Here is a 27463-nt window from a genome sequence, read left to right on the forward strand (position 1 = left end):
TCACTGAAAAGCCTGTTGCATCCTCCTAACATGGCCATTAGCAAGCCTCGAGTCCATCTGAATGTTGACCAGAGACATCAGTTCCTCACTCTGTGGGTCTCTCCATAGGGCATTTCATAATGTGGCAGCTTGCTTTTCCCTGAATGGGGAGGGGGGAGGGGGAGAGAGAGGTAGGAAGGGATAGGGGAGGAGAGGGAGAGGGAGAAGGTGAGGGGGAGAGAGAGAGAGAATGGGAGAAGGTATCCTAGATGATTGCCAGTCTCTTTTGTGACCTAGTATCAGAAGGAGTATCTCATGACCTTTGCAATGTTCTATTCATTAGGTACAGCCCACACTCGAGGGGAGCAAATTGTACAAGGGGACCATCTTAGAGGCCACCTATCACAAAGTGTATGATTCATAAAATTGGAATTCAGCAGTTATTGGACATTTTGTATAAAGCTTTTCTTTTTGTACACTGATTGTAATAAGATACTGACATCTTAGTTTTTTCACTTATATGGCACTTACATTCTGCCTTTGATTTACTTATTTAAGGTATTTCTTGATATTTAAGTCTTGATTCATCAAGATAGAATAGGTACTTAAAGTTTTTCATTATAGGTATTATGCTCATGTTATTTTAAAAGCTGAGTTATTTCTAGCGTTTAATAACTAAACACTATTGCAGGCCATAAAAAAGATGGAAATCAACCTACTTCATTTTATAAATCAAACATAATTTCAGTGTCAAGTCAATAAAGACAGTAATAAAATAAAACTGTGAACTAATTTCACATACATATGCAGACAAAAATTCTGAATAGTAAATTGAATCCAATAGGGTGTTTAAAGAAAAATACAGGGATAATTCCAGAAACACATTTGTGGTTCAACAATAGGAAATCAATCAACATAATTCATTATGTCAGTTAATTTAAAAAGAAAACTTCAATGTTACATAAAGTTTACATAGAGTATTCTTATACAGAATATCCTTCCCATTTGAATAAAAGATTTCATTAACTTTAGCAAACATTTTTGCTCTAAAGTGAAACTTAAGTAAAAATAAGGAGAAATAAATAAATATGATAAAACTTTTTTCCACATACCAAGAATAAACAGTATATAAAATGGGGAAATGTTAAAGCTATTTCCACTCAAATCAGAAATAAGACAATAGTTCCTACCATCAGTATTTTTTAACCTTGTTTTAAAATCAAAATCAATTCAATGTCTCCAAAATAACACATTATAAATGATGCAAGAGAGAATTAATATACGTTGGAAATACTTCACACTCTACTAAATGAGTGTAATTAATATAATAAGGAAGATGGTTGGATATAAAACAGATACACACTAATCTATTGCTTTTCTCTAAAACTGCAAGAGTTCATATTTGTCATGGAGGACAAACTTTATTAGGGATGAATGAACAAGTTAGGCAAAATTTCTATGGGAAATACATGATAAACCATTGTTCAAGGACATAAAACATGATGTAATCAAATGAAGCAATACAACATACATTTTTAGAAGGAAGCTATACTATAGAAATGTCAGTGTTTCCAAATTTACCCTTTAGCGTTTCTCCAGTAAGAATTAAAATAGTTTAATTTGGAACTGAATAATTTTTTTAAAGTTCAGAAGGAATAATAAATATCTAAGAATAACCAGAAATATTTTATAAACAGAACGGTTAATGTGGATTTGTTTTACCAGAAGTTGAAGTACGTGGTCTTGCCACTGTAATAAAGTAGAATTGAACAAATAGATTCTTGGAGAATAGAAAGTAGAAACAGATTAAAGAATATTTGGAAATTTAATGTAAGATAGTGTTGTTTTTTCATTTCAGTAGAGATGTAGTAATTTATTTAGTAGATGTTGGTAACACAACCTAGATAGTTAACCATTCATCCAAAACAAAAGTAATATGAATCACTACTGTATATATCATCTATAAAACTATATTCTAGACAGATCAAATATCTAAGTGTAAGAAAAATCTGAAAAACTAAAAGATAGTAGAAGAAAATTGAAGAAAATATTTATATAACTTTATGGTAGGAAAGATCCAATATCCATAAAGCAGAGGCAGAAAACTTTCGCAATATAAATACTTTTAAAAGTTTGTATGATGGAAGATACCATAAGAAAGTAAAAATGCAAATGACAGGTAAAGAAAAATACCTGCAATTAGATGAAAAGTATTAGTATCCTTAATACACTGGGGTTCTGCAACTTAAGAAGAAAAGGACAAATAGAATTGAAAAATGGGTAAAAAGACCTTCAATGGGAGAGAAAACTTCCAAATAGACACTGAGAAGATGACCAGCTTATTAGTAATCAGCAAATACAAGCTAAATATAAAAAGGTTTTTTTTTTTGACCCAAAGAGTTGCAAAAATGTAGCACTGTAACTTTGATAACTGGTGATTGTGTTAGGAAATCATCTCAATCATACATTGCTGTGGGAACATGGATTCTCTTGTGAAATACGATTATCTATAATACTATAACTGTCTTTTCTGTATATCCATCCAATATCTATCTATCTATCTATCTACCCACCTACCTACCTACGTACCTACCTACCTACCTATCAATCAATCTCTTTTTCTATCTAATCTACTTATCAGTCATATATGTGTATATATTGTACAGAAGCAGAACATAAATACTAGAGAATAGTAGGCAGCTGTTAAAAACAATGAGTTAGATATACAAACAAATACAATGCTGGTTTCCAGAGGCTGGGTGGAGGAGGAGGCAGGTGTTCAATGGGTGTCGTGTTTCAGTCATGCACTATAGGAGGGTCTGGGGATCCGTTGAACAACAGTGCACATGTGGCTGACAATAATGTACTATACACTTAGAAACTGTTGGTAGGGTGAATTTTATTTTTTATGGGTTTTTTGGCTACAATAAAAATTTGGGAATATCGGACAAACAAAAAAACCCCAAAAGCTAGAAAAAAACAAACAGTGAGTTACATGTGTATCAACCTTGAGTGATAACCGTGGTACAAAGTGAAGGGGAGCTTCCGTGAAGGCAGAGACTGTCTGATTTGTACATACACAGCTCTATCTTCATTGTCTGAAACATGTAATTTGCCTAATTAATAATTGTTGAAAGAATTTATTAGTTTATTTAATTATTAATTAAGTAAATAAAATAAATAAATTATTTTTTATAGAAAACATTCTATATATGAGTATCCACATGTTAATGAACATGGAGAAGAATGGAAAAGGGGTGTGTGTGTCTGTCTGTGTATGTGAGTGGATGTGTATGCTGTTGATACACATACACATCAGCCTGCTAATATTGATTAAGTAGGGTGGTATTGAAGTAAATAGGGGTGAATATAGAGAAGATTATTTTTTAATACATATTCACAGTATTTCACTTTTCTTACAAGAGCCTTTTACTTGTGTAACTTAGAAATATAATAGAGGAACAATTTTAAAAGAAAAAAATGCTTAAAAATAGATTTGAATGACATGAGAAAATGCTTAGAATAGATTATGAAACTCTTGGTAGAATGATACCAACTATGTAAGGTAAACTATGGTTAAAAGAGGTAACTAAAATATTGGTGAAAGTTATTAAAAGGGAGCTTATGAATTTATTTATTTTAATTCATTATACTTTCTTTATATTTAAATTTCTTGCCTTTCTTATTTTGTGATATGTTACAGGCACAATTCCACTTCCTTCTTTCCTAGAGAAAAACTGCATTGTTATGTGGAAGAGTATTTTTACCATATACATATATATATATATTTTTTTTCAGCTTAAAATATCTTTTATTTTTCCCAGAATCTGGATACAATTAACTCTAGTGGGGCAGCCCTCAATATTATTGAAACCTCACATTTTAGGTTAACTACTAAAATACTGTACCTGTGAATGCAATCCCACAATTTCTAATTTTCTGTGTGTTTCAAAGTTAATATCATATTATGTATGTCCTTTTGAAACTTTCTTTTTAAATCATAAAGTAATACATCATTTAAGCTCTTTTCTATTGTATGACAACTTTTTGTCTCTTGATAATACCCTTAGAAATGCAACGTTTTATTGATAATAATTGCTACCATTTATTTTGGGTTTACTAAGATGTCTAGCACTGTGCTCAATAGAATCTAATACAAATTGAAAAATAATCTGATCAGAATTTTGAAGAAGAGTTGAGATCCAGTAAGAATTTTGGACTGAAGGCCCAAGAATACTCAGTGGAGGAAAGATTGAAAAAATAGGTTGGCCCCCTGATTATAAATGCCATCTATTTTTTTGTTTTTCCCTGAGATGGCCTAGGCTATAACAAAATTCTATATTCATCAGTCAGAGTGCCATGCATCTCAATTTTCTTTATTTAAATTCCCTATGTATCCCCGCCTAAGGAATTTACCATATTATTTCACACATGCTTATGTTGTCCTTAGTTGCTTCTCCAGGTATTACATATACACGTAAATATTTTCCCTGACAGACTCTAAGCAGTTTATTAGAGATAAAGCAAATTAGCAATAAACACTCATTGAAGTGATTTGAGTTGAAACGGATTCTAGCTGTAGACCCCTTCTGGGGAAGAGCAGTCCTGGGGCATGAGAACCCCATGAGACTGTACAGGATGCTTATTCTCCATGTGGGCAAGAAAAGAATTAAAATCACAGATTGAGTTGCCCAAGTGTGAGTTACTAACTCTGAGTGCATGGAATAAGGCTTAGTTACGAACTCTGTGTAAGTGGGTTTATAAGATGAAATGTGCAATCACGCAGGGATTAAATGAACTTCTTTCATTGTTTATTTGTTCAGTATTATGGGCACACTCACTGTATTGTCTGGCTTCCACCTAAGTACCTCTAATAAAAGGGAACTCATTATCCTCGAAGACAGCTTGTTCCATTTTGGGACAGCTCACTTCGTTGTAGGATAAAAGGATCATTGGGCCCATTTCCAAGGGCTATAAGAACAAGATGACTTTTGTGGATGTTTGGAGACTAGAGTTTAGATCAGAGATTAATAATCAAGTTCTAGAAAGAGTGATGCAGAAGCGAATTGTATTATCGCTGAAGCTATATAAAGGTGACTGTGATCCTGTTCGTTCGAGTATCATCCCAGGCCTTGGAAGCCAAAAGTAATCTTCCCTTCAGACCCCACTGCATAATAACGTACAGTGTTCTTGAATCTATTGTTTGCCAGATTATGCAGAAAAAGGACAGCTCTGGGGATAATTAAAGATGGTGACAAACAGACTTTCAAAGAAATATTTAAGAAACTAGAATTATTTAATCTTGGACAAGGGGAGATTAAAGGAAGGAAATGATGATGTTTAGTTATAGGTTCACAATTCCTTAACTACATGCTCCCCCGAAATCACTGAAAAACGAGTATTTCATAACACATTTTATAGAAAAACCTGACTACACTGAGATGGCACTATTTATAGTCTCTCCTACTTTGGTGTGAATATTCATGTTTTGCTGCAGTAATAATTACATCTTTGATCATGGAACACTGCTCCATGCGCTGTTGGGGGCGCTGGGTGACATAGATTATATGCACTGTATTACCTCTCTAATGTTTGAAAAAGTGTGAATTTGAAACACCTCTGTTGTTGGGGCGTGTAGACTGTAGTAGGTTATTTCCATATTTAGCTTTTGTGAGGATGATCTTATCTTCTTCCCATTGTGCCTGCCTTTTTTCTTGACTTTGAGGTACACTGATATTGCAGAATTAAGATCCTTGAAAGCAAACGCCAGTCTGAGAATACTCTGCACAAGGAAAGGATGCTTTACTTCTGCAGTTCATTAAGAACTAGGTGCGTGGAGGGAACAGGAGCTCAGTGGGATGTTTCAAGATCAGTAGTCCTTAACCAGAGTTAGGTTATGGCCCGCTTGGAAAATCTGATGAGAGCGGTCTACTGACTCTCTCCCTAAAACACAAAAGGATACAAGATTATACATCTATTTTCATGATGCTCCAAGATCTTGTGAGCTTATATGTTTAAAGATTTCTGCTCTAGAATGTGAATGAGTGAATATAGATTCAATCAAATGAAAAGTTTGCTGTAGCTAACTCACAGGTAAACCTCTTAGAAGTTTTGAATTTTGGGAGGAATGGGATATAAATATTCTCCTTGTCCCCACCATGGCTTAGAAGTAAATGAGAAATTCATAAGAGCTGAAGGGCATAGCCTTCCCAGTTAGGCATACCACACAACCGTCTTTCCAGGCAGGACCTGAAGGAGCAACTCCAGAGGGTCTAAGCTGAGTTCTTCTGTCGAACTTATCAACCCATCGCATCACCTCCTTCTCCATGGGAAGGGATGGAGAGGGGCAGGGGAGAGTCAGACTGTCCCTTCCTGGTCAGTAGTGTACAGATTGTTTCTGTCTCTGTGGAAAAATGAGGAATGAGGATTAAGTATTAACACTAATAGGCTATGTGGCTGTTTTTGAGTTTCAAACCAATAATAGCCAGCAAAAGGTAAAGAAGCCAAACCTCTCCGAAGAGAATAGTAGGCTGTCCCATCCATGCACAAAGCTAGGTTGCAGGTTTGTCAGGCCGGGTGAACAGAATGGTGGGCAAGAAAAATGTTTCTCAGGAAACTGACTGGGCAAAGCATTATCAGACTAAAAAGTTGAGGAGGTAGTTACTCTAGAGGTTAATGTCTCTTCCCATTTCCCTTCAGTCCTCGCTGGCACCGCCTCAGTGCCTCCCAGCTGCCATCAGTCGTGCCCGCAAAGCCCTCCCAGCTTCTACCTGTGGCCGGTTCCTAAAGCTGTTGCCGCGTGTTTTAGTTTTTTGTTATAGTAGCATTTCTAGGAACCAATTTCTGTTACAATTACTTACTTCTGTATAATGAACCACCCTAAATCTTAGTGGCTTAAGATTTAACAATCATTTAGCTTGTGCTTGAGTCTGGGGGTCAGGAATTAGGGAAGGACTTGGCTGGATTACTCTTTTTCTCCGTGTGGTGATGTCTGGGGTCACTTTATTCAGTTGGAGGCTGGTATTTTCCAGAGGTGCAACATGACCACTGGAGTGCCGAGCTCAGCTGAGCTTCTCTTTCCATATAGTCCTAGGTCCTCTCCGTGTGGTCTCTCCAGCAAGGTAGCTGAACTTCCTACATGGCTTCTGATGCCTCCAAGATTTGAAACTGACATATATTTATTTCTACATTATTCTAATGACCCAAAGTTGTAAGAACCAACTCAGGATGAAAGGACACAGACAACCACTCACCCCCAGTGTAGGAGGAATATAAATGAATTTGTGGCCATCTTTAATCTACTACATACAGATTATTAAAATGTTCTTTTGATAATTCCTTAATGTGGATGCTTAAGTTATTTATTTTCAGGCTTTTTTCCATTATAAGAATAAAAGCTACATAGCCGCTTTACTATATCACAAAAGTTGTATTTTATAATTTTTTTATCCTTTAGGTCTAAATATCTTTTACTTACTCATAGTTTCTTATTTGACTCAGTAGTTGTTTGAAATGTGTTTAAAATTTTCCAGCATATGAAGTATTTGTTGTACATTTTTATTGCCTTCTGGTTAATTGTGATGTGGTAGGGATTGTATAAATGATACTAATTATCTCAAGTTCACTTGATATTTACTTTTTGTCAGGATTTACATTGTCAATTTAAAAAAAATTCAGTGTATGCTCAGAATTATAAGTATATTCCTTTGTTGTAGGGAGCAGAATCTTTCTCTCTCTCTGTGCTCTCATTCTCTTTGTAATCTACTTATCATTTGTCTATGAGATAAATTGTCAGTCTTACCCTCTCAGATATTGTGAAGACTTTCAACTGGAAAAGAGCTTTTTGATCTAGTTATCATAACATAAAGTACTACCAATTTTATAAAAAGATCTTTTAAGTCTTAAGTTAGAATACAGAAGGCACAGTATCAGTTACTTAACTTTTCTAAGCCTTTATTGCCTTACTTAAAATAGGAACAATACCTTCCACATAGGGTTCATGGTGAGAAATAAATAAGACAGTGAGAATTAAATAAGACAAGTAGAATGTCTGGTACCTAGAAGGTGCTCAGCAAATTGTATCTTTGACCTGAACAGAAAGTATATTTCATTGTGAAAAACAAGTCCTACAATTACTGAATATTTCTTCAGATATCAGATTGAAGAAATGATACAGTAGCTTCACTTAATGTATTCATAATTTTCACTATGTTTTTCAACCCAAAGTCAAGGCCAGAAGGCATGTGGTTGACCCCTTACCATTCTCTGTGCATGAAGCACCATGTGAACTGGCATCCAGGAGCATCCTTTCATTACAGTGATTTCTCTCTAGGCTGCAAATATAGTTCTAGCTTTCCAGTCTCTATCACAGCTCAGAAAATACTTCCTTGGAATGAAGTCTTTTATATAATACATGTTTTTTTCAGAGTAAATGTCTTAAGAGGATAACAGAAAAAGTTTCTCATAAATACTGCACATACACCAGGAGCAAATTCATACACTTTGTCAAACAATTGTAAAGTTAAATGTCTGTCACCATGAACAGAGCAGTAGTCACTACTCACATACATTGAATATCACTGACGTTGTGTTACATCCAGGAGGATCCTTTGAAAAAACAAGCCTATATATAGCTCTTTCTATTTTCTGTCTGCATACAGTAGTCATTCATTTTGTGCTCAGTTTGACTATCTTCTTGGCAATATGGAGACTTAAATTTGTATTTTCCAGAAAGTGTGCATCTTTGAATGATGCTTCTGTATCTTTAGTCTCTTTGTCATGAAATGAATGAATTTGATACTGGAAAGCATTATTTTGCACTCATTCTGAGATAAGATCAATCTGCTTGCTAGCAAAGTTACTATGTTTTGTCTTAGAATGATATGTGAAGTTCAGTGGCTTCGTAATGCTACTTGATAATGTTTTATACAGTGTCTTGTTGAAAAAGACAAAATGGATTGCTCATCCAAATAAAATCAGACTTTCTCATAGTCATTATTTCACTTTCTATTTGTACTTTCCTTTTGTGCATTTGTGGCTACCTGTGGGCAATTGCCATAATCACAGTTTTACTAATTTCAGTATATTTCACATTTTCCTCTTCGATTATGGTAATCATACTACTGTTTCAATGAATCTCTTTTGAGACTATAACCCAGATTTGCAAATTTGGGGTATAGTATAATATGATGGTGATAAACAAACATTCAAGTTAAAGCACAAAATAATTAATATGCAACTGACATGAAAATAGGTTTTAAGGAAGATGACCTGGACCTCTACAGACCTTATAGTATCTAAAAAAAATTTTACAAATATAAATAAATTAATGGGATTTCTGTAAAAACTAAAATTTAATTTTATGCTTTATACTTATGAACTAAAAGCAAAATTTTTACACTTTCCAGTAATTCTGTTACCAAACCTTTTTATCTTTGTCACTTTGATGGATGAAAGATAGCATCTCATTGCAAAACTAATTTACACTTTTAAATTATGAATAAGATGAGCATCTTCTCAAGTATGAAGATCCATTTATATTTGCGTTTCTATCATCTGCTTGAAAAATTTTTTTTCTATTGGGTATTAGTCTTCATATGTGTTGGAAATGATTTTTCCCAGTTTTCAATTTGCCTTTTGGCTCATTTTCCTTGTATATTTTCAAATGCATAAATTTTAATTTAGATCTCCTCTCCTTTTAGTACTCTTTCTAAACTGATTTCTATTTGTATACAGAAAACACTGTGATTTTGGTTAATTATAATCAAAATGATCTACCTTCTAATGTTTTCACTTTCAAAGGTTTTCGGAGTCACCCTACTTTGGATGTCTCTATAATAACATATTTGGAGATAACACTTTCCAATTTAACTTTTCTTTTTAATTAAATATATTTGCTTATCCCATTACACTTTTTTTTGAGGCCCAGAGATCTGTGTTATTTTATGTAGTTATTTACTTATTTGTTATTTATTTGTTCATTTACTGAGATAGTTTAAAGTGTGTATCACAATAATTTGAGACACTTATGTATTTTAAATGATTACCACAGTAGGGTTAGTTAACATCTCCGTTCCCTCACAAAATTACCACTGCTTATTTGTTGGTAAGACTCAAGATCTAATCTCCTAGCAACCTGGAATTATTTTTTATATATATTTAATTAATTAATTTAATCAATTTTTATTGAAGTGTAGTTGTTTTACAATGTTGTGTTAGTTTCAGGTGGACAGCAAAATGATCCAGTTATACATATACATATATGTATTCTTTTTCAGATTTTTTCCATTATAGGTTATTATAAGATATTAAATATAGTTCCCTGTGCTACATGGAGATCCTTGTTGTTTATCTATTTTGTGTATAGTAGTGTGTATATGTTAATCCCAAACTCCTAATTCATCCCCCCACCCAAGCCCTTTTCCTGTTTGGTAACCATAGTTTGTTTTCTATGCCTGTGAGTCTATTTCCAGTTTGTTAACAGTATTGTTAACTATAGGCACTGTGTGGTACATTAGCATATCCAGGACTTATTCATCTTATAAATAGCAATTTGTACCTTTTGATCAACATCTCCCCATTTTTCCCACTCTCAGCCTCTGGCAACTATCAATCAACTATCTATTTCTATGAATTTGACTTTTTAAAAAAGGCCTGAGTACCAAAAGCCCCAAAGTGGAAGAATCCAAATATCCTATGATAGGTGAACAAACCAGGAGGTGAAGGCTAACACAGGGCTGTAAATAGCCTGGCTAAGCAATGAAGGAGTGCCCAGCACGGAGCCACTCTGCAAAAACTGGGAGAGGGTTTCATTTATTTCTTCTTCTTCTACTTCTTGTCCATCTCCTCCTCTTCCTCCTCCTCCACCTTCTTCTTTTTTATCTTTCTCTTTCTTTTCTTTCTCTCTTATCTCTCTCAGCTGGCTCCTGAAATTCAAGGAAATCTGTCAAAACACTAGCTGAACCCAGCCTAAATGAACTGCTTCTTTCAGAGACCACATACAACAAAAAAAAAGCACAGTTCAAAATTGTTTAGAAAAGTTATGAAACAAACAAAAAGCTAGTGTCTACATCAAGCTGCATAAACAGACTCCACGGAGGGGGAAGAGTGATTTCCAGGGTTATCACATAATATTACATAATATCACATAATTACATAATATCACATAATATTATCACATAATATTCAAAACATCCAGTTTTCATTGAGGGCATTATGCTGAACAGGAGAAAAAAAAAACCACCTTAAAAAAGTCAGATGCTACAGCTGTATGATTCCATGTATTTAACATTCTTGTCATAACAAAATTACAGAGATGGAGAACAAATCAATTACTGTGAAGGGTTAGGGATGGTGAGGAGAAAAGGGGATAGGTATGGGTTATACCTACACCTCCTCAAGGTAGCATGAGGAACATCTTGTAACTCTGTTTCTTGATTGTAGGGTGGTTACCTGACTCTACACGTGGGATAACATGACATAGGAACACACACACAGTGTACCAATATCAATTTCCTTGCTTTGGTATAATACTCTCAATCTAGAAGGAAACCATTGGGCAACCAAATGAAGAGCGCATGGAACCTGGCTGTACTATTTTTATAACTTTTGGTGAATATATAATTAATTCAAATAAAAAAATTAAAGAAAACTTAAAATATTGAATTTTATAACAAGATATTGATAACTAACAGGACAGTTATTGATATTAATATTAGAGTTAACATCTATATGAAGTCTCCTTAATAAATTCTAACTAGAGTTAATTGCCTTTTTATTTGTCTTTTTTTGTAAGTTATAATTCATTATTTAAAAGTAATGACAATTTTCACCTTTCCTTTCTGATATTAATCTCCTCTTTTCTTTTATTACTGAATTATTAAGACATTAAGCACAATGTTGAAAAGTAAAAGTAGTAGCAGGCATTTTTTTTTCCTATAAAGAATGAGAATTCTTCACATTTTCTGTTATGAAGTATGATGCTTACTGTAGTTCTGGTAGATTCCTTTTATTGTGTTAAAGAGATTTCCTTCTGTTCTTGATTGTATTTTATTTGTCACATCATGTATTCCATCTTTCAAAATTTAGTATGTCAATATTTCATTGTGATCCACTGAATATACTTTGACTCTTAAATACTTTAATATTATTTTCTCAGGGCTATGAGTTTTCAAAGCCAACAAACCTTGGTGGGGTGATGGGTAGAAAGACAGTGATGGGAGGAGCAGCAGTGATGGAAAGTGAGAGCAAAATTTTAGTTGCGTCTCTGGAAACTGTGATAGTATACCAAGTCTATGACTGAGTAGAACAACAACCTTGATGAAATGTGTTTCCAGATGACTTCTGAACAGGACTGTGACTACCACACTGATTTGGCACCGTGTGATCCCACAGTAGAGATACTGCCATCTCAGTGGGCCAGCATGTCTACTTGTGAGAGGGGAAGAGGCTAAAGTTAGATTTCTCTGTTGGGAAGGTCCTTTCCTGTGGAGATTTCAGAGCATTAGGAAGTGATGAAGGTGACAGCATTTGCAAAATGGGACACTCTCCTTTCAAATACAGAAGCATTTCTGGAGGTGACCCTGAGAGTGGGCTGCTGTTGGCAGCAGGGAATGTTGTCATGCAAGGAACAGGGAACACAAGCCTCAGTTGAAAGTCTTCTGGTGAGACGTTATTTTCTATGTGGTCCCCAGTCTTCAACAGTCGCCATGCAAACCAGTGTTCTGGCCCTCGGTAATGACTCATGTTTGATGCTTTCCCTGGAGTGCAGATTTGTTTACAAGAGTTACAACAGTGAGACATGGCGGTGTGGCACTTCATGCTCCTAATTATTTCTATTCTTTTATTTTTGCCTCTATCTAGTTAGTGTTGAAAGTGAAGAGGAAGTGGAGCAGAAAAACATGTAGAAAAACAACATGGGCCAAGTACTTAGCATCAGAAATGTTTATATCTTTCTCACACAGATTATCATGAAGATTTATTTGGATTCTTTAACCTTTATATAGGAGGGTGGGTGTAGTTCAAGTGGTAGAGTGCATGCTAAGCACTAAGAGTGCATGGGTTCAATCCCCAGTACCTCCATTAAGAAAAAGTAAATAAATAGACCCAATGATCTCCCCCCCAAAATTAAATAAAAAATAAATGTTAAAAAAGAGAGGAGAATGTACCCTTTATTTAGCAGTGTTTTCAAAGGGCAGTGGTATTCAATCCTGCCCATAATTAGGGGTATGTGTGTGTGTGTGTGTGTGCGTGTGCACGTGCGTGCGCTTTCACATGTGGGCACGTGTTGAGCTGCAAGCCTTGCGGTTGCCCAGCTTCAAGACCAAAGAAAGAGCGCGGAGTCAGCAATAGAGACATCAGCGGTTATTAGACGTTATTAGGGATCTTACACGTCCAAAACAAAGGGTCCTGGCGCCACACCCCACCGTGTACAGCAGACGGCAAACAGGACATGGCAGCCACCTTCCTTTCTCCGGGGAGAAGGAGGCTACCATTTATAGGGGAAGCTGAAGTCAGGTTGGCTCATCAGTTACCAGGGAAACCAGCGACCGGGGAAGGGGCAAGCAGTAGGCAGTTACTAATTAAGCCTTATAATTAAGATGATTAGAGAGCCGTGAGTGAGGCAGGGGATGTACAAGGAGCAAGAGAACCACCATCTTGAATGGCCCGACCATACAGCGTGCTGTGGGGGGAGGTTAAAAATACTGACACCAGGACCTTATTTCAGATCTTTTAAATCAGAATTGCTGGCAGTAGGGCTTGGGCATTTGTTGTTTTAATGTCTGCAGAAGGAGAGCAGGGCATCCTGACTTGCTAGGGTATCAGCATTTGGAGGTACTGCCGAGCATGACAGGAGCCTCAGCGGGCTGTGTGCTGTCAGTCTGACAGTTTGCTGGAGGCATGAAAAGTATAACTCAAATCAGGGTGCAAGCTACTCCTTGAAATGACAGGTAAATTCAGGCACACTGTAGAAAACAACACTGTTTGACAATCTGCTTTACAGACATCTTTAGTAGCTGCTTCTTGGAGTCGACCTTCAGGCCAGTGGTTCACAAACTTGAGCGTAAGTCAGAATCACCTGGATGGTTTGTTAAAGCCCAGATTGCTGGGCCCTGCCCCCAGAGTTTCTGATTTAGTAAATCAAGAGGGGAGCCCTGAAACTTCCATTTCTCACAGCTTCCCGGGGGAGCTGATGTTGGTGTTACTGGCCTGGAAACCACACTTTGCTTTAAGGAGTAGCTTAGGAGAGGCCTATTTTTCAATTGTAGTTGACTATCTGTTGCTTTAGTCAGATCCATTTCTTAGGAAATAAATAGGTTCCTTCTTAACAGTTATGGGTTATTAAAATGGCATAGTTATATCAACCTAGGGAACTGGGGGCTGCAGACCTGGGAGCCTTCACTGATCAGAAGACGACTGGGTGTCTTTTCTGAAGTCCATTTGTAAGTCAGCTGTTCAGAGTGCAGGGTGTTTTATCCCCAAAAGAGAAATGCCTTGAGTGGGTGCTGGGTGCTCAGCCAATCCATAAAACCTAGTCAACTGGTGTGCTAGTTTTCATATTGTATATATCAATTAATTGTAACTCAGTTTTATTACATCTTTACCTTTGCAGTGTAAAATTTATTTTTTATGTAGATTGTTGGACATTTATTTCCAAGCTCAAGGAGATTTGCCCCAGTCTGTCCGTAGCTTGTTATGGAAATATTTCTGGTCATAGATAAACTCAACTCCAAATGGAAAATTGTCAATAATATTTTCAGTTAGAAGCAATTACCTGTGACATACATTTGTTACAAAATATGTTTGTATGCTCCCTGCCACCGACTCCACTTTTCCTTTCAGGCTGTATGGTCAGGCCACTCAAGGTGGCTGTGATCTTGCTCCCTGTACATGCCCTGCTTGACCAGTGCCTGCCTCACTCACATGACTATCCAATCCTCCTAATTATGGGGCTTAATCAGTAACTGCCTAGGTGCTTGCCCCCTGCCTCAGCTGCTGGTTTCCCTGGTAACTGATGAGCCAACCGGACGTCAGTTCCTCCTGTAAATGGTAGCTTCATTCTCCCTCGAGTCGGGAAGATTGCAGCAGTGCCTTGCCTGTGGGGTGCCGTGCACAGTGGGATGTCACTCCAGGACCTTTTGTTTCAGACAGGTAAGGTTCCCCTGTCCAGTAAACCATCGATGTCTTGGTGACTGTTTCAGGCTCTTCCGTCTCGAGGCTGGGCAGCTACAAGCCTCGGAGGCCTGTGGGTTTCAGCCCAACAGAGGCTGAGGGAAACAGCAGTAGTTGCTTACCTTAAATTAGAAAACTTGACATTGAATATTTGAGAATAATCACCTGCAAACATTTTTTGGGGAGGGTTTCAATTATTATTTTGATACCTTTAAAACTTAAGTTTTCTATTTCTTTTGCAACAGTGTTGGCTTTTAATAATTTTTGAGTAATTTATCTGTTTAATCTTGGTCGTCATCTTGATTAGAGTCCAGCTGACTATTGTTGGAGGAACTCATGTGAGCTGGACCCTGGCAATTGGTGGTTCCTCACCCCCTCCCCTGTCTAAGAAAACACATTCAGCCCAGTGTTTCCACAGTGGGACCCAGTTTCAAGGACGTAACCTTGAGAGAGTAAAGGTTATTGAGTCCATCTGAACTGAATATGTGATGGAACCTGATTAGGACCTCTGTATACATTCTTAAGATAGCGGTGGGCAGGTGTGGAGGTCTGCTAGTCCTATGGCCGCCCAAGATGAGCGCTGTAGATTAGCTCCCTTGCTTATTAAAGCTGCCCCCTGCCAATTTGGAGCAGTCCGCCTCTTCCTTGCCCTCCAGTTTCAGATTTTACCCGAAACTCCCAAGGGTGTCTTCTAACAACTATATTTTTATTATTTTTTAATTGTTTTACTCGCTAGCCAGTTTCCCTTTTTCATTTTATATTTTGTATTTTGTCTCTTTCCCTAACCAGTCCTCACAGAGGCCTGTTTTATTTCCATTGTAGCTTCTTTGATCTATGAATTTTACAGAAGAATGATTTTTAACATAATCAAATATTTTGGGGGTTCTAATATTTTATGGTATTTATCATTTTGTTTCAATGTGGTCAAAGAATGTTGTCTTAAGATAATGCCCTGTGCTGTTTGTTGACGTTTGCTTTGAGTTGTGCTAGGCAGTTTTTTAAATGTATTTCACAGATGTTTATGGAGAGTGTACTCTTAACTGTTGGATAAAGGAACTTAATATAGGAACATTAGATTGTGCTTTGTAACTAGGATATTTAAATCTTTTAGATCTTAATATTTTCTACATAGTCTTTTACTCAGAAGTGTGTCAGTCTCTTTCATGTGTGACTGTCCATTTGTCAACTACTCCTTGTGAAGTTTTTTTAAAGGCTATGTTTTCTTCTTTGTTACCACAACTTATTAAGGTATTTGTAAATAGAGAATGTCAAGCAATACTATCTTTCACTATCTGCCTGAATTTACTTGTCATTTTAAGGAATATGGAGTCTGCCCCTTCATTTGAATTGACATTTTCATGCCTCCAGCAAACTGTCAGACCGGCAGGATTCAGCCTGTTCCTGTCCTGCTCAGCAATTGTCCTCCAAGTGCTAAACTTGACAGTTGGGGCTGCCCCTGCCTTTTCTCTCCAGCTGTTAACGAGGATCTGTATAAACATGTGACTATACTGGCTGTAGTCCTGTCTAAACCTGGAATTTACTTCTACCTCAGTAGTTTTTGTTTTTTCTTCTCAGGAAGTGGACCAAGATGGGTTTGTCAACCAGACATGAAGTCATGGGACTGCACTGTGTGAGAGACAGGTAGGCCCCTGTGTCGTGACTGTAAGTGCCCGCTGTGAAGCATGTCCTTCCAGAGTCAAAGAACGGTCCCCGAACCTTCAGGTACTTCTGCAGCCATTTAATGCTATTAGTGTCTACCTCATAGTCTTATCAGAGCTGCAAACTGCACGGAGAAATTTTTTTTGGCTACTTAATCTCCTGAAGTGGAGCCACTGGGTTTCTAAGCTCTGTTAGATGTTTTGGGTCTTTAAAATGGTTACAGTTAAATTTCTGCTTCAGTGTTTCTGTTTGGGCATTAATGTGGAGTAATCTTTATTGCATGTGTTGACTGGAAAAAAAAAATGCACAACCTAAAAGTTGAGAGTTACGTTTTATTAAGCGGACACTTCTGAGGACTTAAGGCCGAGATCCAGCCTCTCAGCTAGCTCTGAGGGACTTCTCTAAAGGGCCAGGGGGAAAGCCAGGATATACAGGAGTTTTTGCAACAAAAACCACGTGTTAAGAACATTAAAATATTGCTGTTAGAGAAAACCAGATATCTCAAGTTAAGGAATTTAATGCTTTTTTTTGTTTGTTTTTGTATGGGAAGGTGCAGAAGTCTGGGCTCATTGAAATCATTCCTTTGTTGTGCACCGGTCTGTCTAGGGCCAGTATCGTGTGCTTTCCCGTCCTGAGTTCCCTCAAGGTGCACCGGTGGGGGTGGTGGCAGAGGCTGGGCTGCCTGCTTGTCTTGTCTCCATCCTGAGTTCTAGCTGGCTCACTGTTGGGTCAGTGGTAGAGGCTGATGTCTTGATGGTGGAAGCATCCTTTCTTTGCTGATATGGCAGGCAATATTTTTAATTCACACATGAATGAATTGTAACACTGAAAACATTGAGAACATATTCAGTTCTTTCGCGTATTTATTTTTACTGCTACTTAATAGGACAGAAGAAACAAACATTTGGAGACTTTATGTACCAGTCTTAGTTTTGAGAGGAAGTGAAAAACATGCTTACTTGATAGGTAATGTAATTTAGATTGTTCCAGGAATGTCTAAAGGACCTGGGAGCCATTTCTTTAAAATGTTATCGTCAAGGAAGATTGCACCCCTATCTCCTTGTCTCTGTCAGAGAGTCAGAGCCTAACTTTAGTGGATCCGTTACTCCAAGTGGTAAAGCTACCTCCCATCACAGAGGCCTAAGAGGTTTATTTTTCCTTTGGCTAAAGCTAATTAGCAAACGCAGTCACCATAGTTACCAGGTGAACTTAGGATGACCTGTGTCTGACAAGTGGTGCTGTCAAGTCATCTTACTTGAGGACTAGTTATGGCTGATCTCGAGAACATGTGTGTGATGGACTGTATCTGCTTGGCACGTAAAAGGGGAAGATTTCTTTCTGTCTCTGCAATCACTTAGCAGACTATGATGCACATCACATTACAGCTTAATGTTCATTTGACAATAAAACTATTTTACTTTCGTGAGTTTTCTTGATTGGCAGGAGGATTTGTCTTATTTTATATTTCTCCAGTAAATGTTTCCTTTTATTTACAGGTACTATATAATTTAACCCTCTGATATATGCATTTTTATGTTAATGTTTTGGAATCAGAAGGTTACATTCAGAGAAAGTGACTTAGCAAAGTTCATGCAACTTATAAATGAACAATATGACTTGAACTTCATTTTCTCTAGCTCTGCAGTATTTCATTTCACTGTGCCGTATTTCTCACAGACAGACATGTCACTTATTTACATGTTGTCATACTGAATTCAGTAACATTGACTTGTTGACAAAAGAATTACCAAGATTTACTTGTTAAATGTGCTCAGTTGACTGAGGGGCCAAGTTTGCTTCACTACCTGTTAAACTTACACCTTCTCTCATTTAAAAAATTTTCTCTAATGTGCTTTAGCAATGTAAACAAACCAAAACTGACAGCCTTGTGGTTTTTTTTTTTGTTTTTTTTTTGTTTTGGTCTCAAGTTCTGCATTCAAATATTGGCATTACATTGGAAGTACTCAAAAAATTAAATAGCATTTCCTGACTAAAGAAATGGTAAGAAATAAACACTAATGTTTATGAAGATATAACACATACCTTATCTTAAATTTTACTAGTACTTACATTCTTATTACTTTTCTGTTTTGCCTTGATGTTTTTTCTTTAGAAAACAATTAAAATTCTTTTTCAAAGGTGTATCTCCTTAGGTTCATAGGAATTCAAAATGAAGTATGTTAGCTGCTTTTTTAGTGAAGTATAGTTGACAACATTAGCTTCAGGCATACAACATAGTGTTCCAGTAGTTTTATAAATCATACTCCATTTAAAGTTGTAAAATAATGGCCATGTTTCCCTGTGCTGCAGTAAGGATATATTGTTAAGTGCTTCTCAAAATTTGCAAAAATGTCTTACAAGAGAGGTAAACTGCATTAGAGCTGGCTGATCTACAGATGGGGATGGAAAATGCTCTGTCTTATGAGGCACCTGTCTGAGGGGAGGTCTTTGCAAGGTGTCCAGGCAAGGGAAGTTTGCTCTCAGTCAAGAAGGCGAGATCTGCTTCTACTGTCCTGAGGGTTCAACTTCCTCAGGTTCTTTGATGCAAATGAATCTTTCCCAGGTATCAGGGTCTCACTCTTTCTCAATTAGGGCCCCGGCTTTTGAGGCAGGAGTCCAGCGGAGGCTGCACGTCAGTCTCCTTACAGGTGTCCTGCCAGTACCATCGGTGCCTGAGCATGTTTTCCCAACAACTTGGACCTGCAGATGGGTTTAAGTGCTGCTGTGAGGCTTTCTGACTTTCAGTCTGCCTTGAATTGAGTCGAATAACCCAAACCTGTTTCATTTTAGAAAAGACTCTAAAAGCAGTTAATCAAACACAGCCAATTCTACAGACCTTATAATTACCATTGACCCCAGACCTTTCAAGTGATATCCCGACCTCATAAGCCAGTGCTTCACTTTAGCCTGTAGCTTGCCCCAGTCTACCGCGGGTTAGAGTGTTAGAGTTGTGTTTTTCTGCAGCCAGCTATGATCACCACCCCACCGGTCCTGATTGCCGGGTGACCTGTGCGTCACTCACAATAACCGAGAATTCTAACCTGAGAACTCTCCCAACTTCAGCATCTCCTGACCAGGGCAATCCCTGGAGCTGTCTGAGTCTGGGTCCCCCCAAAAGCAGAACCCGAGAAAGGCCTGGATCACAGGTCGCTGAGTTTAGACTGTGCTTCCAGAGACCCAGAGATGGGGGATTAGGAAGACTAAATCAAGAAAGGAGGGAAAGCCTGTCCTAAGTTGCATCATTGGACTGGTTACCGCTGTAGAAAACTGGAACTTTGTTCTGTTGGGGACCCTTTGAAAACTGGTGTAGCCGTCACCTCAGAATTAGCCTTTCAAAACATGGGGGGTTAATATTTATCCAAGAGCTCCTCTGTTGGTTTTCGATTGCTGCTGTAACAAGTGATCACAAACTGGCAGCTTAAAACAACTCATTTATTATTTCACTTGGTGTATCAGGACTCAAGGTGTTGGCAGGGCTGTAGCCGCTCTGGAGATACTAGGGGAATCTGTTTTCTTGTTCATTCAGGTTGCTGGCAGAATTCAGCTCTTGGTTTTTATTATTTTCAGAGGATCCAAGTTTCCACTCAATATCACTTTCCCATGACAGGAGTAATTTCCTTCAGCATTTATTATATACTGGCAGTGTCTTCTTAGTTTTCTTTTATTTGAAAGGAAAATACCATGAATATCTAGGATAAAGACATCCTCGAATCCTAGTTGGACCAAAGAAAATGTTTTCAGCACTAGAGATCTTCTCTCTCGTCATGGTTTCTGATGAGAAGTCAGCCATGAATTGGATCATTGTTCCCCTGTCTTTAAAATGCTGCTTTTTTCAAGAGTTGCTCCTAATCCTTGGCTTTCATCACGTGGACTATGATGAGCCTCATTAGAGGTTTTTTGTGTTTATTTTGCTTGACATTTAATATCTTCATTTTGAAAAAAACTTGTATTTCATCAAATTGGGAAATTTTCAACTGTTATTTAAAATTTTTTTCTGCCTCATTCTTTATCTCTTCTTCTAATTTATCAATTCCATGTATGTTAGACCTTTTAATACCATCTAATTGGTTGATAAGACTGTTTTTTCCCTCAATCTTTTCTATTTCTTTACTGATACTTTGATTCACCAAAAGTTTTGTTTTCGTTAATTGGTGATAATTATAAGAGCCATCTTAAAATCCTTGTATGTTAGGTCCAGCATTTGTTTATCTCTGGGTCAGGTGTGACTTTTCTTCCTTCTCTGCTGACAATGCATCATATTTTCTTGGCTTTTCTTACATTGGATAAGTCTGGATGGTGTTCAAGATACTATAAAGGTTTAGTTGTGAAGATTCTGGATTCTGTTACTTTTCTGTGATGAGGGTCATTTTCTTTTCAGCAGGTAATTGGCTTGGCTGGATTTGAGCTACAGTCTGTGCTACATGGGTACCAAATCTGGTCTCAAATGAGAGCTTTTGTCTTTAATTCCAGTGACAAGAGTCTGGTCTACATTGGACATGCTCAGGGTCAGTTGGAGACACTGATAGGAGAGTTTGGGGATTCTCATTATGGTTTTTATCACTTCAGAACTTCGGTGCTTTCTTCAGTGTTCGATATTGTCTGGCTTCACTTCTCCAGTTCCTCAGACTAGAAAGAGTGAGAGATTCTCCCTGTGAGCCCCTCTTCCCACTGTGTGTTCCGTGTGTGCTGCACTTAGTCCCAGGGTAAGGCCATGGACGGTGGAAACGTACTTGTGGGAGCGTGCCATCTCTCCCCTTCCAAGTCAGTGCGCACTTCCCAGCAGGCTCTGTTTCCTTCATTCTCAGGTACCTTCAGGTGGTTGCTTTTCTGTATTATGTCCATGTTTTATAGTTTTCTGCAGAGGGGCCCATCTGGTTGCCTGAGTCAGTCCTACTTGGAAGTAGAAATTCCAGTATAAATCTGGGCCTAGGCTGTTAAAGACACTGTGGTCATTGTTTGCTCCTTTAATTTCCCTCTCAGAACGAGGCAGCATTCTTAGGGGAATGGGCTCTGTGCACACCGTGTGATTCTTCTTTCCTCTATGCAGAGAGGGCATGGACACCACATGCTAATCGGTTCACTATTGAGGTGAAGGCTCAGCTTCTATAAGTACAATTGTATTCTGGTCGGTATTTGTTCAGCTGCCTTAATAGTAAGAACACAGTTTGCATTCATTCATTTATTTATTCCATCATTTAACAAATACTGAGTGTCTACTAAGTGCCTGGAACAATGCTATATTTTGGGTTACAACAGAGAAGTACAGACACACACACACACACACATACACACACACACACACACACACACACACGGCCTTTACTGCTATGGTTTATGTTCTATCAGGAAAGACATCATAATAAAATGTGATATAAAATGGACTAGGGAGACTACAGGTTGTGATATAAAATACAACTAGGAGAACACAGTTGGTTATTGAAGCCCACCTAAAGGACTTAGGGTTTCGCCACAGCGTCTGGTGATGGCTCTGTACCGAAGTGATCAAGTTGATACACAAAGGTAATTTGAAATTATCCAAGTGAAGGAGAAGAAGAAAGGGAAAAATAGCACATGCAGAGAGAACATTATGTGCAAAGGCCCTCCCTTAGGAAAATAAAAACATGGAACACTTAAAAATGTAAAAGAGATTCAGAGTGGTGTAGCATGGAATATGAGGAGAAAGATGGTGAGGTACGTGGGGGGAAAAGGACTGAGCCGAGGTGCTGGGGGCAGGCCATGATGTGTCATGTAGGGCACGTGTGCTGGACGTTCTCCAGATCCAGTGTGTCCCCTGCTCTCTGCACCAGAGGCCAACGTGTGTAGATTACATCAGTGGTTCCTGTGCCCAGGGTTTCTGGTTGTGTTCTGCCAACGAGAACCCCGGACAGTAGACTGGAAGGAGTGGGGAGGGTGAAATCACGGGATTTATTTCCTTACTGACCTTTCTGTGAAACAGCCTTGAAGTAGTTTTGTTCCAGAGCTCCAAGTCCCTCCTAATCTGAAGGAGGCTTCCTCTATCTGACGGCCTTCTCTCCTTTCAGCCTAGGGATACCAGTACTCCCAGTTTCCTAAATGCTCTGCCGAGTCAGGGAAGCAGAACTGCATAGGTATTATGAAATAAGGCAACTGTTACGGAAATAGGACCTTTTGCAACGGTGGGAGGAGCTGGGGAAATAATGTACCCTAAGGGAGAGTTAGGGGATCAGAGAAAAGTCATAAGTTGGCCCTTCTGAAGCACTGGTACAGGTGGACAAATGGGAGCTTATCATCCAGTCTGTGATGCCAGTCACTTTGAGTGACTGGGGTCATGGCGGAGAGCTGGGGGACAGGTCTTGCATGTAACAGAGAGCCTGGGTTGCCGTTGGGAGGAAGAGCTGAGCCTGGGGCAAGGGCAAGCTGGGACCCATCTGTACTCTGTTATCTGCCCTTTACCACTCTAAAACACCTACCATCAGGTTGTAATAGCTGCTGCCTCATTCTGCCTTGCAAATCTCAAAATAAATTTTCCTTCTAGTCATCTGAAGTCCAGAACCATACAGTGAAGGAGATTCTGAAAAATGTAGTTCTAGCTTAGCCAAATGTACTTAGCCACAGTACAGTCCCCTTCCACTATTGCTAATGGTTTCCCTCCATCACACCTGAAACTATCTAAATAGGTCACTTATAATGCCTACCTGAGATACTAATTTGTGCCATCTTTCCCACTAGGACCCTGGATGATACACCATTTAAATGTGCTTGGATTTATCCTCAGGAAAACTGAAAAGCCATTGGATTTCAATAGGGCAATAATGGAACAGACGTGCACATTGGATTGTTTTACATTCAGTGTATGAAGTATGAAATAGAGGCCTGGGATTATGTTGGCTATGAATGGAATGAAAAAAAAAAAATCGAGAGGCAGGGACATCAAGACCGGTCAGGAATCTCTTGTGGTGAGATTCAGTGGTGATGAAGGAAACTGGGCAGATTTAAAGATACTAATGTCAGACAGAATGAGTGGATCTGATGACCTGAGGGAGGTGCTTCTGTGCAGACTGACATAATAGGTCGCACTGAGGGAGACACATGGCCATCACATCTCATAGAAACATGCGTAAATACAAGCTGAGATGAAAAATGCTATCCTGGAAAAGTAGGCATAAGTTATATGGTACAGTGTACAAAAATGGAACCTCTCAAATGTCCTTAAGCCCCCGTTTCTGCTGATGGTAGAAGAGAAAGGAAAACTTGCCATTTTGAGGTACTTTGTTCTGGCCTTAAGCAGTCGATTTCAGTTCGACTTAACATCCTTTGGGTAAGCTGTTCTCTAGGTTTGTTGCTGCGTCTTTCCTCCTTTGTGCCTCCCAGCTTGAGAGAGTTGGTGGAAAGCCTCACCGTGGCGGCAAGGGAGGGGCGTTTGAGGGACATGGTAGTCTTCTCTGCAGGCTCTGTCTGACCTTGACTGCAGACCCTGCGGCAAAGCCCGGGCTTGTGTAAGTTCTAGCATGCTCTTCTGTCACAGACAAGGCACGATGGCTTTTCCCACTGTGTTCTTTGAAAGCATGGTTTGACCCCGAAGCCTGGCTGCAGCACCATCTAATGAAGTGTTCGAGTGTTCGTTGTCTCTCTGCTCCGACGCCCCTTTTGTCCTTCTTTATGATGAAGGTGCTTCCACAGCCACTCATGGCCATGTGAGGTAATTCTGGATTCCTTCAGCATGACGCAGGAGATCAGAGGGACTTGGGTTCAGTCGTCCAGAACCATCTATCCAGACCCATTTCTATCCCTGCCGGTCTCTCATTCCTGTGCCATAATGTGAGGATATATACCACCAGCTTGAAAATCTGACGGTTCCCCAGGTATTTTTGTAAACACTGTCTCTCCCCAGAAACCTAGGGATCATAATTCCCCTCGTGTTTCCCCTCCATCTCTCTTTCCAATCCAAAACGCACAAGTTGTCTACTTCCTCTTTCTGTAGGGTGGAAACTTCGGCCATATTCTCTATCCTTTCAAAAGTAATAGTTAAAAAACTCAATGTGCCAAATAATTTAGGAGTTTTGATATATAGAGGGGAGACTTTATCTCTGAAATGGCCTGGCTGTCAAGACTATGAAGATCACTGGACTGAAGAAATTAAATTTGCAGCTACAAGCTGAGTAATACTGTCTTTATTTTAAGCTATATTGGTCTTTGCACTGAAGTAAGGAGTGTCCTTGGGTCAACATTCCATGTTTTCCAAAAGGTAAAGGGAATAACAAATAAGTTTGATAAATAAAAAACAATCAGCTGCTCATTCAGGATGATGGTTGTAATCTGTCACAAAGCATAAGTCAAAAAGCATGTGGAAATCTATAGAGAATTTGACAATTGAAATGATGGATAAATTTGGTCCCACCTCTATAAAACCTTTAGAGTTTTGATGCCGTAACACCCAATATTAAATATTTTATTTAAATTTAAACATCTTTCTGTACTGGAAACCAGCAAGTAGGTGGCTTTTAGCTTTGCTCCCTAGCTGCTACAAAATGGAGGCAGAAGGAATTTTTATATTATATTTAGATATTGCCTGACACTGAGCTCTTCCCCTGGACTGGAAGGAAGTCATGAAAAAACAAAAGTTACAGAAGATAAGCAATAAACCTCCCGACTTAATTGAATTAAAACATTTACTGGGGAAAATGTCGCTGCATTAAAAAAAATCCTCATTTATTTAAAAACTTTAATATAAAGTCTGGTATGTTCAGGCAGGAAGCCTGTGTTTGTTCTTAGTGGGCTGCCATTCACGTGGCACAGATACCCAGAGAAGAGGAGACTGGCAGTAAATAAGACCAGGTTCTGAAAACCTTGTTGTTTAGATATTACCCCTCTACTTGGAAGTGTTTTATTTTTTTTGGTGTTGACATTTAATGATTCTGGAGGTTTCCTGTTTCCTTTGTCATTCTAAAATTCAGTTGAGTTACAATATTAAATATGCCAGGAACATAGCTGAATGAACATAGCTGAGGGTAGAGAGAGGGGAGAAGAAGTTCATTCCATCTTGGAGGAATTAAGATACCCTGGCGTGTTAAGTCACTATTATAAAGACTCTGGAAGGCTGTCCGGTTGATTTTGGTGATTCTGACAGAAGCTAGCCAAGACTTCCAATTTCTGAAGGATTACTGAAAAAATTACTTCCTCTAAAGCAGTAGGTCCTTGTGACCTAGAATAGAACATCAGATACCTCAGAAATGAACTAAGAAAGGAATAAAGACATTGGAATCTTCATCTGAGTTACTTGTTGAGCATGGCGCTCCCAAAGGGCTGGGTGAACATTAAAGATGCTTCCCTCTGACATTCCTGCCTAAGGAAGGCATTCCTTACTATCACTGTGCTTCTCATCGGTTTGTCTCAAGCATCATTTTCATCTCCATAATATTTTGTTTGTCCCCCAAATGACTTCTAAAAAAAATAAACGTGGATTTTCAAAATTTGGGAAACTTCAAGAAATCTTAAAGCTAGTGCTTTATAGGAAGGGCATAGGACAGTAAGAGGAAGGTAAGTTTTAGGAAGTACAGGAGGAGATTGAGCAGTTATAGGGAGCCACTTGGTACAGAAACATACTGAGACACAAGCCACATTTCTAAGATCACCTTGGGATTGCAACATTTTTCTTCAGGTTAGACTACACATTTTTAAATAGGGGACAGCTCGTCCTGCTGAGCTAGAATAAGAGACTGATGGCAACTGTGAAGTAATTGGTTGAAATCACTGTCAAAATTGTTTCGCCCAGGGAGTCCCTTTTTCAGGGCCAGGTGATTTAATAAAAACGTCAACAAAATATCAGTTCTACATGGGATACAGCAGGAATGAGCGCGAACTGGCTGGGAGGCTGAGTGTCCCTTTCTCCTTCCTTTCGCCATGTGCAGTTTAGCCACTTCGATGGGCTGTGGTGGCAACAGTCCGGATGAGGAATGAAACCATGATATTCAGAAAGAACACTTCAAGTTTACCCTATTTCACAGATGGGACTGATTCAGTTATTCCTGTCTCTCACTTGAATGGCTTTTTCATATTTATAGGCAGGAATGACACCCCCATTAATTATGTTTGGATGCCGGGAGCAACGCACTATTTTAAACTGGTTGACAGGGAGGAAATATTTTCAAATTCTAAAACATGTCTTTCAGTTACATGAAGCCATTGAGGAACATTGTTGCCTTAAACACAGAGATTTTGTAACACATGCATACCTTCTCAGAATCACGATTCTTCTGACGTTCTACCACTGTTCGACACCATGTTACATCTATTCCTAGAAAGTGAAATTATCTTTTTAAAGTCAAATGAAAAAATTGTCCCAGTGTGAAGAAACGAAATTAATAGATACTGAGGGGCCAGAAGAGCATGAGAGGGGCAGATGCATGGGGTTGAGAGCATGTTTTCTGGGCAGTTTTGATTCATCAGCAACTGTGAAAAGCCTACAAATTAGAAGTCCTGTGGAGACTGAAAGCACCATCTGACACGCTATTATAGCTAATTTGTTTATGTTAAGGAAATAATAATTATAGACAAATCTAACAGAAACCTCCATTATTGGCTTAATTAAATGCTTCTCTGACACTTTGCAAATTATTTGTCAGTTGGGGCTGTGCTGATGGAAGTGGCTGGTGTGGTCGGTTGACCATTTCATGGT

The 27463-nt window shown here is 38.4% G+C and overlaps 1 long non-coding RNA gene across 2 annotated transcripts in view; it reads left to right on the forward strand.

Annotated features, from left to right (window-relative positions):
* The first annotated feature begins 14711 nt into the window (after positions 1-14711).
* Positions 14712-27463, forward strand: part of LOC116661276 — a 203122-nt gene continuing 190370 nt past the window's right edge. For both annotated transcript variants that reach the window (XR_004317103.1, XR_004317101.1), the window contains exons 1-2: positions 14712-15129; positions 16726-16791. This is a non-coding gene — a long non-coding RNA (uncharacterized LOC116661276). The remainder of the gene's footprint in view (positions 15130-16725; positions 16792-27463) is intronic.

Source organism: Camelus ferus, chromosome 3 (genome assembly GCF_009834535.1).
Source record: "Camelus ferus isolate YT-003-E chromosome 3, BCGSAC_Cfer_1.0, whole genome shotgun sequence".
NCBI lineage: Eukaryota > Metazoa > Chordata > Mammalia > Artiodactyla > Camelidae > Camelus > Camelus ferus.